This window comes from Zophobas morio, unplaced genomic scaffold (assembly GCF_036711695.1).
Source record: "Zophobas morio isolate AGI-343-1 ecotype UQ-CSIRO unplaced genomic scaffold, CSIRO_AGI_Zmor_V1 ptg000167l, whole genome shotgun sequence".
NCBI lineage: Eukaryota > Metazoa > Arthropoda > Insecta > Coleoptera > Tenebrionidae > Zophobas > Zophobas morio.
The window spans coordinates 38233-55184 of NW_026972271.1; the positions used below are offsets into that span (position 1 = coordinate 38233).

Consider the following 16952-nt stretch of genomic DNA (forward strand, 5'->3'; position numbering starts at 1 on the left):
GAGTTTGCTTTAGCTCAAGCTTAAAGCTAATGTGTAAGGTATCACCCCGCTGAGAGCTCGTAAATTCGGTGTCTACTTTCATGACCCGATCAAGCACCAAGGGATGTCATTAATAAAAAAAAACACGTCTTTAGACTTTGCTCATTTTTTTCTTAACATTTCCTTTCAAAAATTTAAGAGAAGGTGAGAAGATATAGAGGAGCGTTTTAATTATCGGATACAAGTTCATTAAAAAGAGCATAAAGTAGACTTTGTTAATTAACTAAATTGTTTTTAGAATTTAAAAACTAAAATTTTATTTTTTTTTTTCTTCAGTCTTGCATTTTAACAGCTTTAAAGTAGACACAAGCATGACCTACAATAAAAAAATATTCGGTATTATATAGAAGCTCTTTGCTATTACCAACCATAAAGTGTGAATTTCTAAGTATTACGGTAGTGTTCGCGTGCATTAGTTTTCTTAAAATTTATTACTGAAATTATCGTTCAGACTTTAGAAATTAACTAAACTATAGCTTTAAGACAAGATAGAAATCATAGTCGTGAAAATTATAATTCGAAAAGTAGTTGTTTCTAAATTTTAAAAAACTTTTGTAGCAGCAGACATTTTGAACGTAGCTAGGACGAATATTATACTCTATTAAGTTTCTATCAACTTTATCTACTAAATAATCAACACCTCCTCGTTTTAATTATCGTCCATTTCTACGAGTTAAAGTTAGACTAGCTCTTTTCTTTATAGTACCACGCCCATCTGAAGTTCTCATTCAATTCCGTTTATACTTAGTCGAAAATTTAAATGTTTTTTTGTAACTTTTATAATGCTTCCGCTCTTTGAGTATACGTTATCCCCCTCTTTATAATATTTATTTTAAGTAGTTATTCCTATACGTTGCTACTAAAAAATACTAATAACAATTTTCCTTCCTTCTCTGTTAAATTTTAATTATCAGGTAAATACAAGAATTTATACAAATTGTTTAACAATTAACTTTTAGGTGTGAATTGCAGCCTTAATGAACAGTTCTGCTCCATTCTTTATACATGAATTTATTAATTAATATAAACTTTTTTATAATTTTTAACAGGTACTTATAAAATCTACAAAATTACGTTACAATTAGCTTTTAAACGTGGATCCAACTCTTATTAAACAATTTAGCTCCATAAGTATAAAAATCAGTATTGTTATATAAATAATCGATAAGAACAAATTAGAATATTTTACAAATATATTTTTGTGCAACAACTTTTTTTATTAAAAAATTTTAAAAAACAAAAGCAAAGTCTGTAGTTTTCAATACGCATCTACTCCCTGCACTAAAAGCGCGAGTAAAAAGTTTAAAATTTCATAGCGCGCAGTTTTTTTTAGCCTTCCGAATCACTTCCGCTGGAGTATTTATCCAAGCCCAACCCTGCTAAAGCAGATGTTGGCTGTTTCTTTAATTTTACTAAGCTGTAAACTACTCTATCCAATTTTTTTTTCACTTTCAAGTTGTTATTATTATTTTTATTAGAAGTTTTATAAAAGTAAATGTTATCATTATCTTCATCATCATCCTTGCAAAAAATACGTTACAACGAAGAAAAGTATATATATATACAATAACTTTTATTCTCTTAATCTTCAGTGTCTCCTTCCCAAAAACCTTTTGAACTAAAGCTTCATCTTCTTCTTCTTCCGTCATTCGCTCCTCCTTACAAAATAAAGGAATTACTATTGACATTATTATTAACAAAAAAAAATGCGAACGCACCCGGACTGTTTTATGTGATGCCTCTTTATGAAAATTTAAAATCGCATCTATAGAAAATTGTTCGTTGCGATAATTAATTTCTTTAATGTCTTCCAACGCGTCCAAAATTTCCATGTCACGTTTAGATTCTTTAGTTCTGTTTTCAAGAACTTTCATAGCATTTCCCTAATTTTAAAAAAAAAAGGTCACATTAAATTAATTAAATGCAATAATAAAATAAACCATTCCTTCCTGTTCTTTTTTACTTTTAATTTTTTCTTCCTTCTCATTTTCTTGTTTCCATAGCTCAAAGTTTCCTATAATAAATTAATAGACGCAAAGTTTTTTAACAATAAAATTTCAAAATTAACTAGTAGCTCCATGTTCAATCACGTAATCAGCATTTTTTGGGTCAGTTTTAAAAGTAATCTGCTGAGAGCAGCGAGGGCAAGATATATAAATTTGGATCCCTCGATTTAAAAAGATATACTTTTTAAATTATATTAAATGGGATTACTTCTAATAATATGCTTTGAAGTTTTATTAGATATTAAATCGATATTTTGTTATTAGAGGTGGGCATTCCGACCCTTAATAATAACTTTTCATTTTGTTACTAGTTAGTTTTAAAGGATTTTAACAGAAATTTTATTTAGTATATTTAAAAGTAATTTTTCAACGATTTTTTGATTGTTACTGTTTAATTTCATTGTATATAAACTAGCCCATTGCTTGGATTAGAAAATATTTGTATCCTAATATAATTTTTTATAATTAGCGCATCTTTAATGAATTGGCTTTTTAGCTATGTTATTCGTTGGTACTACAGAGTTTTGTCTTAAATATAAATTAAAATTAATTTATTGGCCCTCAAAAAGTTTAAAATAAAAGAGCAACTAAAGAGATCAACGTTTGTTTAAATTATATAAAAATTTTTTCTCTTTTTTGTAGTATAAAAGAGAAGACCGAGTACGATATTACTTTATTTTAAGTTCTTCAGACCATAGTTGGGGGGACTGGGCCTATATTTTCCGCATTCCCAGTCCTCCTGTCTAGTCCTTAGAGCTCACTGGTGGACACTCCTACCTTAACCTTGCAGCAGAGGGAAATTCAGATTATGCGGCTTAAGGCCTCTTACGAAGACCTATGTAGTATTCCAGTCCCTGAGAAAAAAAGCTCTCTTGCTTTCTAGTTATGTTTGTTCGTTTGTTGTTTTGTTCGGTTTTGGGCCCCGGTCTAGTTAATTGTAGTGGTTTTATAATCTGGGTCTGCATTGCTAGAAAGTTAAAAAAAAAGGGGCATTGAACATCTATTGGATGATCATTTTAGTAATTAATTGATTAGAAATAGTTGTTAGAAATAATTTAATTGATAAAGATATTTTTAATACATCAAGGATTATTTTAACAAGTTTTAGATACTAAAATAAAATGGATAAAAGTATTAAAGCCACTATATAGATCCCTATTCAGAAAAAGGTATCTCAGTTAAAATATAGAATTCTTTTTTATGTGTTCTCATTTAATACTGGTAAATAGTTCATTTTCATGGGATTAATTGTCACTTTAAAGACTGCTGATTTATTAAAAAATTAATTGCCTTGTATGTCTGCAAACACTTGTTGATTTCTATGTAACGGTTAATTACATCGTGAGCTGAACTTTTTTAATATAAAGAAATGTATTAATGTGTAAATTACTATTTTGACCAACATGGGAAGTACTTTCGCCCTCGACAGCGGTAATTCATAAAGACCTTTTTTTAATATTTATATTACTAAAACGAATGTATGTGCACACGATGAGAAAGCTGCAAAAAATAATAGTTAGTAGGATGGCATATTGTTTTTGAGGTATAACCTAAGTATATAGAGATGGTGATTTCAGCTAGAATATAGTGTTTTCTATTAACTACACGTCGTTGTAAAGTTTAGGGAAATTCTTTACTTTCTGATAATGTTTTAGTAATAGCTTAGTAGTCCATATTATATATAAGTACGTACAGAAACACTTGAAAATATTTAGGTAAGAAATTATAAAAAACGGCATTACTCCACATGGTTTTAGACTGATTTTTGTCTTTTACGTTATACGAGCGCATAAGCGGAGTAGTTCTTAGATACGTTGTAGAGTCAGGGATGAACCACGTTACTAAGATCCGCGCCGCCGCGTTAGCAGCTTCTTTACTAAGTTATATTTTAAATTCGCGACTATAATAATTAGTAGTAAATTTAATCTAAGGGAATTTGCATACTAGTAATCATTTGCTAGTTTACACGAACAATCTCTCTAAGAAAGTACGAAATTTAAAATTTTTTTCTTTAACTAGCTGTAAGTTTTAATATTGCAAATATCTTTATAAATAATCTTTACAATGTATCTGATTATTTCTACAGACGATCATCTTTTTTTTCTATAGGTGCTTGCAGCATTTCTGCTACTCCATTAATGTTTTTCTTTGATTCAAGCTTAGGTTGGGATCTTACAGTTATTAAGCTCCAAGTTATTTACATATTTACTAAAGCTAGTGGAGGGAAATATATAATAGCAGTAATGCTCCTTTTTACGGGGATAGGCACCACAAGGTTCCCTTTAATAATTTGTTAGCATATACACATTATACTAATTAAATCCCTTAATAATACGAGCTTTCTTTCTTTTTTGATATAAAGTTTACTTCACTTTTGCACCAATTCATTTGTCCACAAGCTTTTCAAAAGCGAGTCTAATGCCTATATCGCGGAAAAATTGAACATTTTTGGTTTGAAACAGTACCATAAATTTTACAATAACGAGGTTGTCTACTTATAAAATATTTAATTTTATTAAAACGTGTGCACTACTATTTTTATTATCTTTTGAAGGTTATTAAAGCGAAGCCCCGTCCTTTCGTGACTTTCAGTACTACCACTGGTCAAAATTATTACGTTCAGTTAGATTATTTAAAAGATCTAATACTTAAAAATAAAATATTAAGTGTTTCTGAAGATCCTTTAGCTGTTGTAGAGGATTTTGTCGACACTGAGAAAAAGAAATCCTAGTAATTTACTAATCTAGTCTTATATAAGTCTATTTTCATTAACAATAAAAGCTTTTAAAAGGTAACAAAAATAACAAGAAATTTTTAACATCTAATTTTTAAATAATTAATTTTATATAAACGTTTGAGAAACATTATTTTTTAATATATTGAAGTTATACGCAGCTTTGCGTAATAAATTATGAGTGTCGAGATTTTACTTTTCTATAATAAATTCAATTTGGCTCTTCACTAGTTACGCTTACACCTCCTACTAACTATGGAAAGAAATAAATTAAATTTTGGTACTATAAACCGCTTTTGTATGAATGCAAGTTGAAACCTATACTCACGTGCGCGTCTTCCTCTCGGATCTACACTTCTATGACACACTTTTATAGGCTACAAATCCTACAGAGTATTCCCCTTTCGTCATTTAAGAATTTTTTTTATAATAATTGTACAAAACAGTAATTGCATAAAATGGAAATATTTTTTCTTATTTTTGATATATGGCATACAGATATGTTAAAATTCAGATCCATTTTGTTTTAACCTCTTTAGCAAACTCAACGCACTGACTTATTTGTAAAGTATTATTATTCATATTTATTTGGTGAATATTTACTCCATTTTTGATTTTTTAGAAAGTTGAGGTTACGCAACAGAGATTTGCGGGTTAATAAAATTAAAGAAATTGAACATGACACTTTTTTTTTAGGAAATCTTTAAAGTATATGTAAGTAATTCCTTGATAAATTTAGATCCACTTAAAGACTTTAATTGTTACAGTAAAATTACTCTCTCGATCATACTATTTATTGTTGCTCACTTGTCCATTAATAAAATAAGTTTTCCTCTAACAACCACCGATGTACTTATAAGGAATTTCTTGTTGGTGAAAAACTGCAAATGATTTATGCACTAACTGGCTGCTAAAGGAAGACAATGACACAATTTCATACACAGCTCTCTTATTTAATATAGTGTCAGAACAAGCTTTCTTATAATAATTTTACTTTTTTAAATCTGTTCTAAAATTCACACTCTTCTCGCATAGTAACTAACTATAGCGCCTATAAAGGCAGCAAAGAACTATAAGGATTATTTATTAACAGATTAATTGCGTTGCTCGCTAGATACAAACGAACACACACCGAATCGGCTATCACAATAAAACCTATCCCCTCCCGCCAGAAAAATTTCTTGAGGGGCCTTTCGCAGAAGCTATTTATACCCTAAAATCGAAGCACATGCTAAGGTTCATTACGAAAGTTCGGTAACTTTCTGTTAACACACAAGTATGAAAATGGCAATAAACTTTTGGATCGGCTTTTTTAGCGGCCACATAGGCCCAACTTATTAATAAACTTTAATACCCTAATAGATGAAAGAGTTACTTTTCATTAATCTCAATTCCAGTCGGCCAGTAAGACAACGGTTTACTTATCCTCGCTCTTCCCGGCAGCACATTATATGTTCCCACGTTGACAATACTTATATTTCTGCGACCATGCTGGTCATGATTTTAAAGTGTAGTATAAAAGTCACAAGTTGTATTGTTAAAAAGAAATAACTTCCCAAGGGAGTGTAAGGCGAACATTTTAGTAGTAAAGGACTGGTTTCGTATTTTACTATGTGTTAGGTCAAGAATTATGTTTTAAACTAATAAAACAACGGACACCATAATTCTCATTCAACATATAACCGAAGGACACTAAACAGCTTGCCCTTTCAAGGATGTTTTATCTTTTCTTAACATTAGCATACCACTACCAAAATTTAGAAGCACTTTAAACAATCCTATGTATATCTCCCTGCTCGAAGAAGTTAAAGAATTAGTACCCATCAGTGCCTTCTCCCAAAGGATTAACTTGGTCCAAAAGACTGAGGGGTTTTGCAGAGGCATATCAGGCCGAGATCGGACACGTTAATATGGAATACACTAGTAAATAATACTATTCTTATACTGTAATTTCCTAATGCTATTCTAGAACGCTACCTTTTATGAGAAGTAAGCACTCTTTAGCGGGCCACAACAAACAATGCAAGGGATTCAGCTCTATGTAGCGCAAAGTAAGCCAAACCGAGCCAACCTAATTAAAAATGTTATGATTTAATTAATAAGTTTCTCACTTTGATAAAAATGCAAATTTGGCATGAATACTAGAATAAAATACTATTTCAGAACCATTTTCAAGCTAATCCTAAGGCATCTAGAATCGATGCAAATAGTCTTATCTTATTTTACTCGTGATAGCAACATTTAAAGTTCCGAACGTAACAAGACAAAGATAAAGTTCAAGGAAACTCCACAGGCTTTCGAACGCACCTATCCACCCCAGATGCAGGCATTTCTATCCCTTAGTTTTAAATTACACAAAGTCAAAGGGCTTACCTACACACTTGTCTAAAGAAGAAAACGGTTTTCAGTAGGCGTAATCCTAGTATACCAACACTGATTCTATTATCGAAGGAATATTCGTAAGCTAACAGCTAAGGTGCAGACCATTTTCTAGCATAACACGGTTCGCCATAATCCTTAATGAACTCAAACCAATGGGACCTTTTAAAGATCACAAGTGACTTATCTATTTTCCCATTTGCAAGAGCAAGTCTACCGAACCTAGCCGGCTTTTGTCTTTAGATTAGTCCATTCCACCTTAGGACAAAGTGCACGGTAACCCTAATCACTTTCCCTTACAAGCACGATAACAATATTCATGCCTTATGTGTTTGATCATTTAATTGAAGAGAGAATTATTAATTACGAGAGCCAACTGTATAATTTCAGCTCAACCCAAGTCAAGCAGTTCGGAAATAAGGGTTGTCCACCAGCACCTTTCAAAATAGTGACTACATTTAACTTGCAATTCTTCCCTGGATGACCTCCAACACGTACAACTTCATAGGTGAAGTTTGAAGTCACATCGGTACTACAGGTAGAGTTTAATGACTAACTTCACCTTAGGGCCGATCTTTTTCGGTCGCTTAACGGTAGTAACCTGCAACATTGTGTTGGATCGCTACTTTATTAGTGTACAAAATGCAGGGAAGCACCGAGAATAGCCATCAGTCAAGTCTCCCCGTCAGAGCCCAACCACCTTAGCCGAGGTATAACTCTGGTCTTTCGACTTACCCAACTTTAAATTAAGACCAACTAATATCTTAGATCGCTGTGGACACATGGCAATGAAGAATGCCAGCGCAACACCAGCGTTGATGTTAAAAAGACAAAACGCTGGCACATGCACAAGCATCTGGAAAAAAAGTTTCCATTCTTTTATACATGCTTTTGGAGGGCTTTATTACACAAAATACCCCCTTTGGAGGGGAAGAATAGTGTTCTTACCCAGACTAGTTGATCATTCCTTTCGAGGTGTTATAAAGATATTAGGTTTTATTATATTAACTTTATCATAAAAATTTTGATAACAAAATTATAACATATCTTACTTTACATTATATTTATATATCTTGTTACCTCTCGCCCTCCTTTATTATACCTACAACCACAAAAAAAAATTCTAGGCATCTATAGAGCGCTATCCAATAAATGGTACATTAGCTTTTTTTGCGATTTTTTGATTGGTGTTCCAAGAAAGCAATAAACCGTTCATTGAGAATAAGCAATGATGTGAAGCATCGGTTCGAATAATTCACGGCACGTCTGTCATCAGGCATGGCAAGCTTGTTTTGGTTCACGTGCAGAGAAGAGGCTATTGGGTTAGACAGCAGATGCGAATGTTATGATTGGCCGGATTATAATGCATACGTACCACAATAGTTTGCATCCAATGCAAAGTAAACGATAAAAAGTTCGATCCGCCATAGAGATTTACGTGCACCGCCACGCGTGCTTATAAAATGTTAATATAAACAAATGAAAAAATGTAAATATCAAAATTAAATTTAATAATAATATTATATAATAGTAATATATAAAAGTAATTACTTAGTAAATATATATAAAAAGTATGATTAAGGAAAAAGAGAAAAAGTAATATTTATTAAATAAAAAATAAATACGCATAAAGTATAGTAAAAGAGAAAGGAATTTATAATCTTTACAATATAAAAAATATATATAAGGAATTTTTTTTTTTACAGTTATTAATATGCATTAGGGTATAATTAAATAAAAAGCTAGTTAACGAGATATTTTTATGTGAAATTTAAGTTTACTTTAACTTTTTGTTTTAACGCTTCAATTCTGTTTTATTTGTGAATATATTTTTATTTAATTGTTTACTTTTTTTAGATGCTAATTTTTATTGTTTATATTTTTTATAGGACTTTAAAGCCGTCACTTAAAGAGACGTTCGCATTATTTTTGAAGCCTGAAGTATATTTAACCCATGGGGTTAGAGTTATTTAACTATGAAGTCTATATCAAATTAAATTGAAATTAATGTTGAAAGATTTTTGGGGTTTTAACTAAAGTCTGCCTACAAGATTCTTCTTTAAACCAATATCTGCGAGGTTTTCTTAAACCGAACCCATGCGATCCTCCTTTGAATTGCCAGGCCCTAGATAATAAACAAGCAAGATTAAAATGCCCAGGAACAACCACAGGAAAAAATCAGAGCTAAGAAAAACCCTCCGCTTTATTAACCATAAAATTTTTTTATATAGATCCACCAAAAAATAAATTAACACACATGACTAATCAAAATGTATTCGGGTCAACTAGATTGTATGATGTAAGGTCATGTAGCTTGATAAATAATGTCTTGTTCATTTATTTTAACCTTATAAGGAATTTTTTACTATTAAAATTTCTACTGATCCCCTCGCAGGATAACGGGTAGCAAAAAATGTCATAGCTTCTAAAGTCTAATATCTACTACACTTTTTATTTTAAAAGAAATGCTGAGAAAATTAAGTATTTATGTCTGTTGTACGGCGTTCCAATGGTGCCCTCTTTTTTTTCTTTTTACTACAAATCTGTGTCCATACTTGATCCATTCTGCTACCTCAATAGAGTGAAATGCTTTATAAAATTAAGATAATTCTGCGCGTTGTTTTGAGCTTGGAACCTAACATCGCCATAATCAATATAGCTTGTGCTTTTCTCTTAAAAAATTAAATTGTTTACTATATTACAAAGAATGAGTTCGAAAATGGCATGCATTCAGTAGCAAAGACGAAAATAAGAATGAAAATCAAGAAGGTGAATAAAAGACACAACTCTACGTTTTTTCCATCTTGGTTTTTTAACTATTTATCTTACATTTTCTTTATAATTAGTTATATGATTAACCACACTTTTTATTTATTTTTTACCCCTAAGTTGGAGTTAACAATAAGGCGTTAATATTTGTAGCATTTATAACCTAAGTAAAAAATGCAGTATAAAGTTTTTAACTATTTTGAATAGTCTATTATAACATTATTTTAGTAGACAATGTTGGATGTTGTAACTTTAGAAACTTTGGCTACAAGAATCTGTTGGAGGTAATTTTTTTGTCTCCACGGTGCAAATTCGACGTTAGCAACAAGTTATCCTTTTTTTTTTTTAATAGTCTGCGCTTAACTTACCGGCCACCCGCAGTAGTATTAATAAAATAAGGTAATGTCTACCTCTTCATTACAGTACAATATAATGCTCGTACACGACAAAAAAATTAGCCTTAAAATTATAAAATAAATTTTATAGAATTTTTAAAATGCCCCTAAAACGCTTAGTCCAGAAAAGGACCACCGCTAATGTTGATATGCGATAATAGTATAAAGACCTAAATTAAAGAATGTAATAACCTTTTATTATACAAAACCAAAGAAATCAGCCTTAAAATTAGAAAATAAATTTAGTTATAAAGGTTAACAATTCTGTCAATGCGCTTATTTTGGCAAAGGGATCACCCTCCATTAATGTTATTGGATTATAGGCAAGAGACCTAACTTAATAAGCGAACTAAGTATATGTGAATACGGTAAAGAGGTTCTAAGGTAAGATAAGTAATATTACTTATACATATTTTATGTTACTAAAACTATACTTTCATTAGTTGTTAATTGGATTAGTACCATTTTGACAGTTGTAGACTTACAATTTAGTCAAACTCTTGAGTCCTTGGAAGTATTATTGTTTTAACGATAGTTGGTTTTCGTTTAAAACCCCTTTAAAAAATTATTAGGAATTAGAAACGATAAAATTAGGTATAACTTTATCAAAATGCATATATTCACGAATTGCAATGATGTTAAGCTCGCTAATTTGAAAAAAACCAAAGAATAAAAACCAAATTTTAAAATTATCACCTTTCTACTTTCTTATTAATTTTAAGCTACAGTTAAAAAACTCCACTACTTACCACAGCCTTGACTAAATTAAAATACCGTTTATATCAGATAATAACTTACAAACTTATCACATTAAGGGGAACTTTTGGGCTTGAAAAAGTTATTAAACTGCACGATGAAAGGCCCCTTTCCAATCTCCAACATAGTTAAAAAATTTTACAAATATTTGAAAAATAAAGTCTGCGTAAGCATAAATAGGTCTATTTATTAACTATCAATAGTGTTTGATCTCATGCACTTTATTGGAAAAAGTTTTAAAACATAAAAATGGAACAGGCAAATTATTTCAAGCTATACTGAGCCTTAATTATCACGCAAGTAAATTTATAGCCTCCCTTAAAAATAATTTGTGCAACGTACTCAAAGTGGACTTACAAAGTTCAGGCGTTGACTATCAATTTTTGACAAAGTAAATGAGCAATCTTTGGGAAAAAAAGGGCAAAATATAATAAAGTCATCCAAGATAACATGGTTGCCAAAATATTTAATCAGGTAAAACAACTATAAATCTGCTATAAAAAGTATTAACTATGCTTTCATAGTATTTTTTAAAATTTTTCCTAAGTTATGGCTAGTCACATTTAATTACTTAAATAACCACAGCTTTACACAATTAGTGGTTATGCGTTTATTTTTAATTTAAGCTAACTATGCATTTATGGTAAAAGTTAAAACTTTTTTTTAAGTTAAAAATTACTTTTGTTTACCCACTCTTTTATAGGTTTCTTAATTAAATATATAAGATATTTCCACTTCTTATAAGTCTTTACTTATTAAAATTCGGTTGAACAATATAATCGGATCTTTATTGAAGTAATTTCCAATCTAGCATTTAACAAAACCTAATATCGCATAATATAACAGGGGTTTTTTCAGGTCTTCCTAGGATTAGGGCTGGCTATAGTAGGAGCTTTAAAGGTTTGAATGTTTTACAAAAATGTCATTACAGACACACTCCCATGGTTGTTAGTAAACCGCTGCATATAAAATTATTGACACAGGTCTAATTATCAATTAAATATTTTTATATTTAGCGAAAGTCTATAATCTATTTGTTTACTATAAGTTTTCAAACTATTTTTACAATTCTATTCTGAAAGTAACATCGTTATTACTTAGTAAAGCTAATATTAAAATAACCATAATGCCGAACTTCTGTATTGTACCTTATATTTAGATACAAAAAATATGGTTTGTTTCTTTCTTCATTTTAATTTTTATAGTTAAAGTTAGAATTAGGTAAATTATATAATCGTGGTTATAGGATTAAAAAATCTGGTTACTGTAACGTAAGTAAATTTTTTTTTGGTTTGAAAAGAACTGTAGTTCTTAGGACTTTAGGTGTATTACACCTTACGAAAATATTATATATTGTGAGCTACAATAAAACCTTTAGTTACTTGAACTCCTCGAAGGTTTAGCTTAAGTCTTCTTTATTTGAAACAATATTTTGTTTTACTAAGTAATTTGAACTTAAGATTTAGATGTTATAAAAAGTCATTTTTTATGGAGTTATAAATATGCAAACAATAATAATTTTTAACAATTATAAAAAATTTGAAAAGGTAAAGTCAGTTTTTTTTGCTTTTATTACACCTGCAAAATATAGATTTTGTACGACAAATTATTTAGATATAAAGATTATATAAAACTGATAAATATAAGAGCTTCGATGGAAGTAAACTAAAATCAAAGGGTAAAGAGAACTAAACAGCAAGGCACTTGAAGTGCTAAAAAAAAAAGTAATTCAAAGGGATGTAATGTGGCCAATTAGCAAATTATCTATACTACTTCTGATAGATATACCAACAGAAGTAAAATAATTCCCTTGGTAGCAAAACTACCCTAAAAGGTTTTATAGTTTGAAGTATATATAAAATATATCTCTGTTAACATAGATTGTAATAATAAAATGTAGAGATAACACTTACTTTAAATAAAAAAGATACAAATGACACCTAAAATAAAGGCTTACAAAATTTCAAATTACTATCAAAGTTTAACTTTAGCCCAGACCAAAAGTAAACAAAGCCATCGCCACATGGGGAAAAATAAAAGGTAAAAAAATTTAAGGCTCTCCCACCAAAAAAATCTTTTTAGCATTATTAACAACTTTCTTTAAAAGGCCGAAAACCACTAAAAAATCCAAAATTTTTTCGTATAAATCTACAGGTGGCCTGCGACGGGCATCAAACAAAAAATTAAAGATTTTCCTAGAGTAAAAAAGGTCTGAACTTTTGTATTTCTTCTCTATTCATTTATGTAGTCTATTTAGATTGCCAATAATACCCATATCAGGGCTATTTCTCAAAAATTTACAATAAATCACTTTTATAACTTCTATTTTCATAACCTTCTCTGCCGTGTCCTAACCTTACATCTTGCTTATCCACGGTACGGTAATACTTTCAACCCTATCTGCTGAGATACCAACAAATTTTAAAGAGGGTTATCCTACTTCCTGCAAAGGACACTGGTACATTCGGGAAATCTAAAGCGTCAGATATCGGGCTTTCAACATTTATAGGTTTATCGGCACAGTGACGTTCCTAAAAATATCTAAAGGCTCCTCTGACGCAACTTTTGCAGACCTTTGGTGTTGATCCTGTCGTGCCACGTAGAGCGTAGGGTTGCCTCACCGTGGCACGTTTCCTCAAGGCAGCAACAAGTGGATTCCTTCTTTCCAAGCTACTACTAAAATGAGGTAATCTACTGCGCATATTTGTTCAGAAAATTAAAAGCGTTTTGGCAAGCTCGTGTTCCTACCTCTGCTCAAGAAAGCCTGCATTACATTTTTGTTGAGCTGTAAATCAATCTTATTACCTCTAAAATTATTATTTCCTGGAACGGTTCTAAAGAGCGCTGTATATGACCTCTTCTTAAATATGTTCTTTAGATCTTTTAAAAATCTTTAGTAAGTTTAAATTGTCTACTAACGATTTCAGTCATAGACCTGAAAGGAATCTTTAAAAATGATTTATCATCCAAGGAAAAGAAAGGTGAATGCATATAACTTTTAAAAGGAACAACATCAGTGCACTCGCTTTCTCGAAAACGTGTTAACTTTAAAGTAGAAACATTAACTCGGTAGATTTCTGACTATGTTCTAATGTACTCATCTACAATAATTTCCATAACCTCGCTTTTCCCCAGAAATTCTGTGGATAAAAACCATTTTCAAGCTAATCTTTAAAGCGGAGCTAATTCTTTTATTATAATCCACAAAGTTAATTAACGTTTGATTTAATTAAAGTGTGATTTATTTCAACTTTTCTAACTGGAAAATCTTTAATTGTATCCAGAGGAAGAATTGGGAATTCCATGTCTCTTCAAATTGAACACAGCCCACTTCGAAGCTGACTGGGTAGTGAATGGACAATACTTCCCCCTTTCAAAATAAATTCTTTCAATACTATCTTAAAAACAACCGTATAAAACAAAAAATTACTATCAGAAGAGAAAAAACTATAAAATATATTTCGAGCTTTCCTTACAACCCTTTTTTTTTTGCGAAGAATTGGCGTTTTACAACAGTAAAAGACAGCCTTCTCAACATTCATCGCAGAATGCTCCATACTCTCAATCACATGCTCAAAAGGATAAGGTAAGCTCAAAAAAGGCTCAAATAAAGCACAACCCGTTGAGAAAAGCAACTACCTTGAGTACAATTATTAATCCAGTACACAACTAAGTTAATCATCACTCCTCAAAAAACATAAGAAGCCCCTTCCTTGGAAAGAACTACACTAAGAGAGAGGCACAACAGACTGGTTAATAATACTATGCTATTAATAAAAGCCCCTACATAGTCGGTAATTCATTAGTTTTAAGTACTATTTCACATTTGCCAGTCAGAGCAGAGCAGAGAGTAGCTAATTATTCAGTTGATGACACTCTTTATCATAACCAGCAGCGAACATTCCTAAATTTTAACCTGTCAACCATGTTCAAGTTTCACGGCATAGGGGCGTTAAAGAAGAAGCATTAATTATTTTTAGATTTAGGCACCCTGCTTTGGTAATGATAGGGAATTTTACCACCATTTAGCCCTGGTCATGATACCTCGGTTATTTTTGTTTAGTAATCTACGCTATCAGGGGTGCAGGTTACACATTAAATGACTTGAATAATTCTCTTTTTAATGACAGGGTCCTGTACGAACCTGACCGTTTCAATTTCAATTTAAGCCATCTTAAGTCAGTTAAGTAGCTGATTGTAGTCTGTATAAACAGATTTTTTTCAAAGTTGCTTGTAGGCTACTATGTACTTACCATGTGATTTGTTACTAAAAGCTTCAATGTGCAGCATGTTTCCTATAAATCTTTTTACCTTGAGTTAGCTACAAAGTTTATAACTAGGCTCTTAATGTTACATAATCCTAAGTCCAAGTATTTATATATTAACACTAGCCGATTACAATAAATTATCAGTAAACACTGGATGACCTTCCTTGATACAACCAGCGAGAAACTAGTAACTTAGCTATTCTAACTAGCATTGAACCAGTGAAAGAATTCCGCTTATAAGCTTACGTTCGCGAGTAATTACAAGGACTGGAAGGCTAGTGTCAAAGTAAGAGATAACTAAAGTACAACACTTTGCAGTTCGTTGGAAACTATCTTACAATAGAACTGCTGAATTTTATACAGCAGAGACGCCTCAGTTGGAGTTGGACTACCCTTGTCTATAGATAACTTGCTGGAAGATGGCCACTTATAAAATACTGTCATAACTTTACACGGGTTTTGTGGTAACTGGCTAGTGCCCTTCTATTAAGGTCTTCCGACTTGTTCTCTAGGTTCAATAACTATCAAAATAAAAATGTATAATATAATTTAACGTAAGAAAATAGAATCTATTATTGAAAAATATAAATATAAATATATCCGAATAGAAAGGAAAATACATCCAAGGATAAAGCTCTCTAGGGTTATTTTGAATAAATAATTCATTAAGTAAAAATACTAGCCAAAATAGAATTATTTGGGAAATAGTTTTTTTAAAACTTTACATTGGATTAGGAGAATTAATTCAGTGTTAATCTATATACAATTTATAAAATCGAGGCAGTGGAAGGCCGGGTATATATAGTAATATAGTAAATAGCACTATTATATATTTCTCTCTACCTAGGTCCATAATAGAACACTACCTTATATGAGAAAAGAGCATTAATTATATGGCAGCAACCGGATGAGTCAATACCCATGCATCATTCTCACAAAGGTAAAATATGCAGTAGCACAGAACTCTAAGAAAGATACAATATCACCACCGTCCAAAAGTGTATTAGCATCGAGAATAAATTCTAGCAGTACCGTTTACGTACTAATCTTTATGTAAGCCTATTTAGAAACTCAAAAAGAGACAAGAGTCATTATAGTCTGTCCATAACTTTCGTCCGTTATTGTTGACTCTATTAAAATAGAGTACATTAAAGAATTTAACCTATGATCACACAAAGTCAAAGGATCTGCGGATCAGCAAAAACAGATCATCGACCAAAGCGCAGGGAGTATAATAGTATATTATCGGCAGCAAGTAGAATGGATTGCTCCAATAGTGTTATAAATCAGTTTCTATGTGTCTATTGCGCCGCCTCCGTCTGCTTCAAATCTTCTAGTCCTTAGTTGATTCATTTCGATTATAATGTGAAGGTAACATAGCCTTTAGTAGTAGTATTTCGATGTGGCAGTTTACTTAGGTAGCATACCAGAACGTGCTTACGCAACGAGAGGACGAGCTTACAAACTCGTATCTCTTATACGGGTTTCTAAGGACTTGATGATTAAAAAACCCTCAAAGAGGGGGAGTACCAGAAAAAAAAGAAATGTTACAGTGAGTTGAAAGATAGCCCCACATTAAATGTTTTAAATTTAGGCTTGTCATCAT

The 16952-nt window shown here is 31.2% G+C and overlaps 2 long non-coding RNA genes across 2 annotated transcripts; both read left to right on the plus strand.

The window, feature by feature from the left end:
- The first annotated feature begins 3846 nt into the window (after positions 1-3846).
- Positions 3847-4747, plus strand: LOC135145661 (uncharacterized). The gene is made up of 6 exons (XR_010283525.1): positions 3847-3925; positions 3977-4066; positions 4155-4208; positions 4260-4320; positions 4408-4531; positions 4600-4747. It is a non-coding gene; the product is annotated as an uncharacterized LOC135145661 (long non-coding RNA).
- Positions 4748-4977: 230 nt separating this feature from the next.
- Positions 4978-5477, plus strand: LOC135145621 (uncharacterized). The gene is made up of 3 exons (XR_010283513.1): positions 4978-5172; positions 5278-5342; positions 5402-5477. It is a non-coding gene; the product is annotated as an uncharacterized LOC135145621 (long non-coding RNA).
- Positions 5478-16952: the final 11475 nt, after the last annotated feature.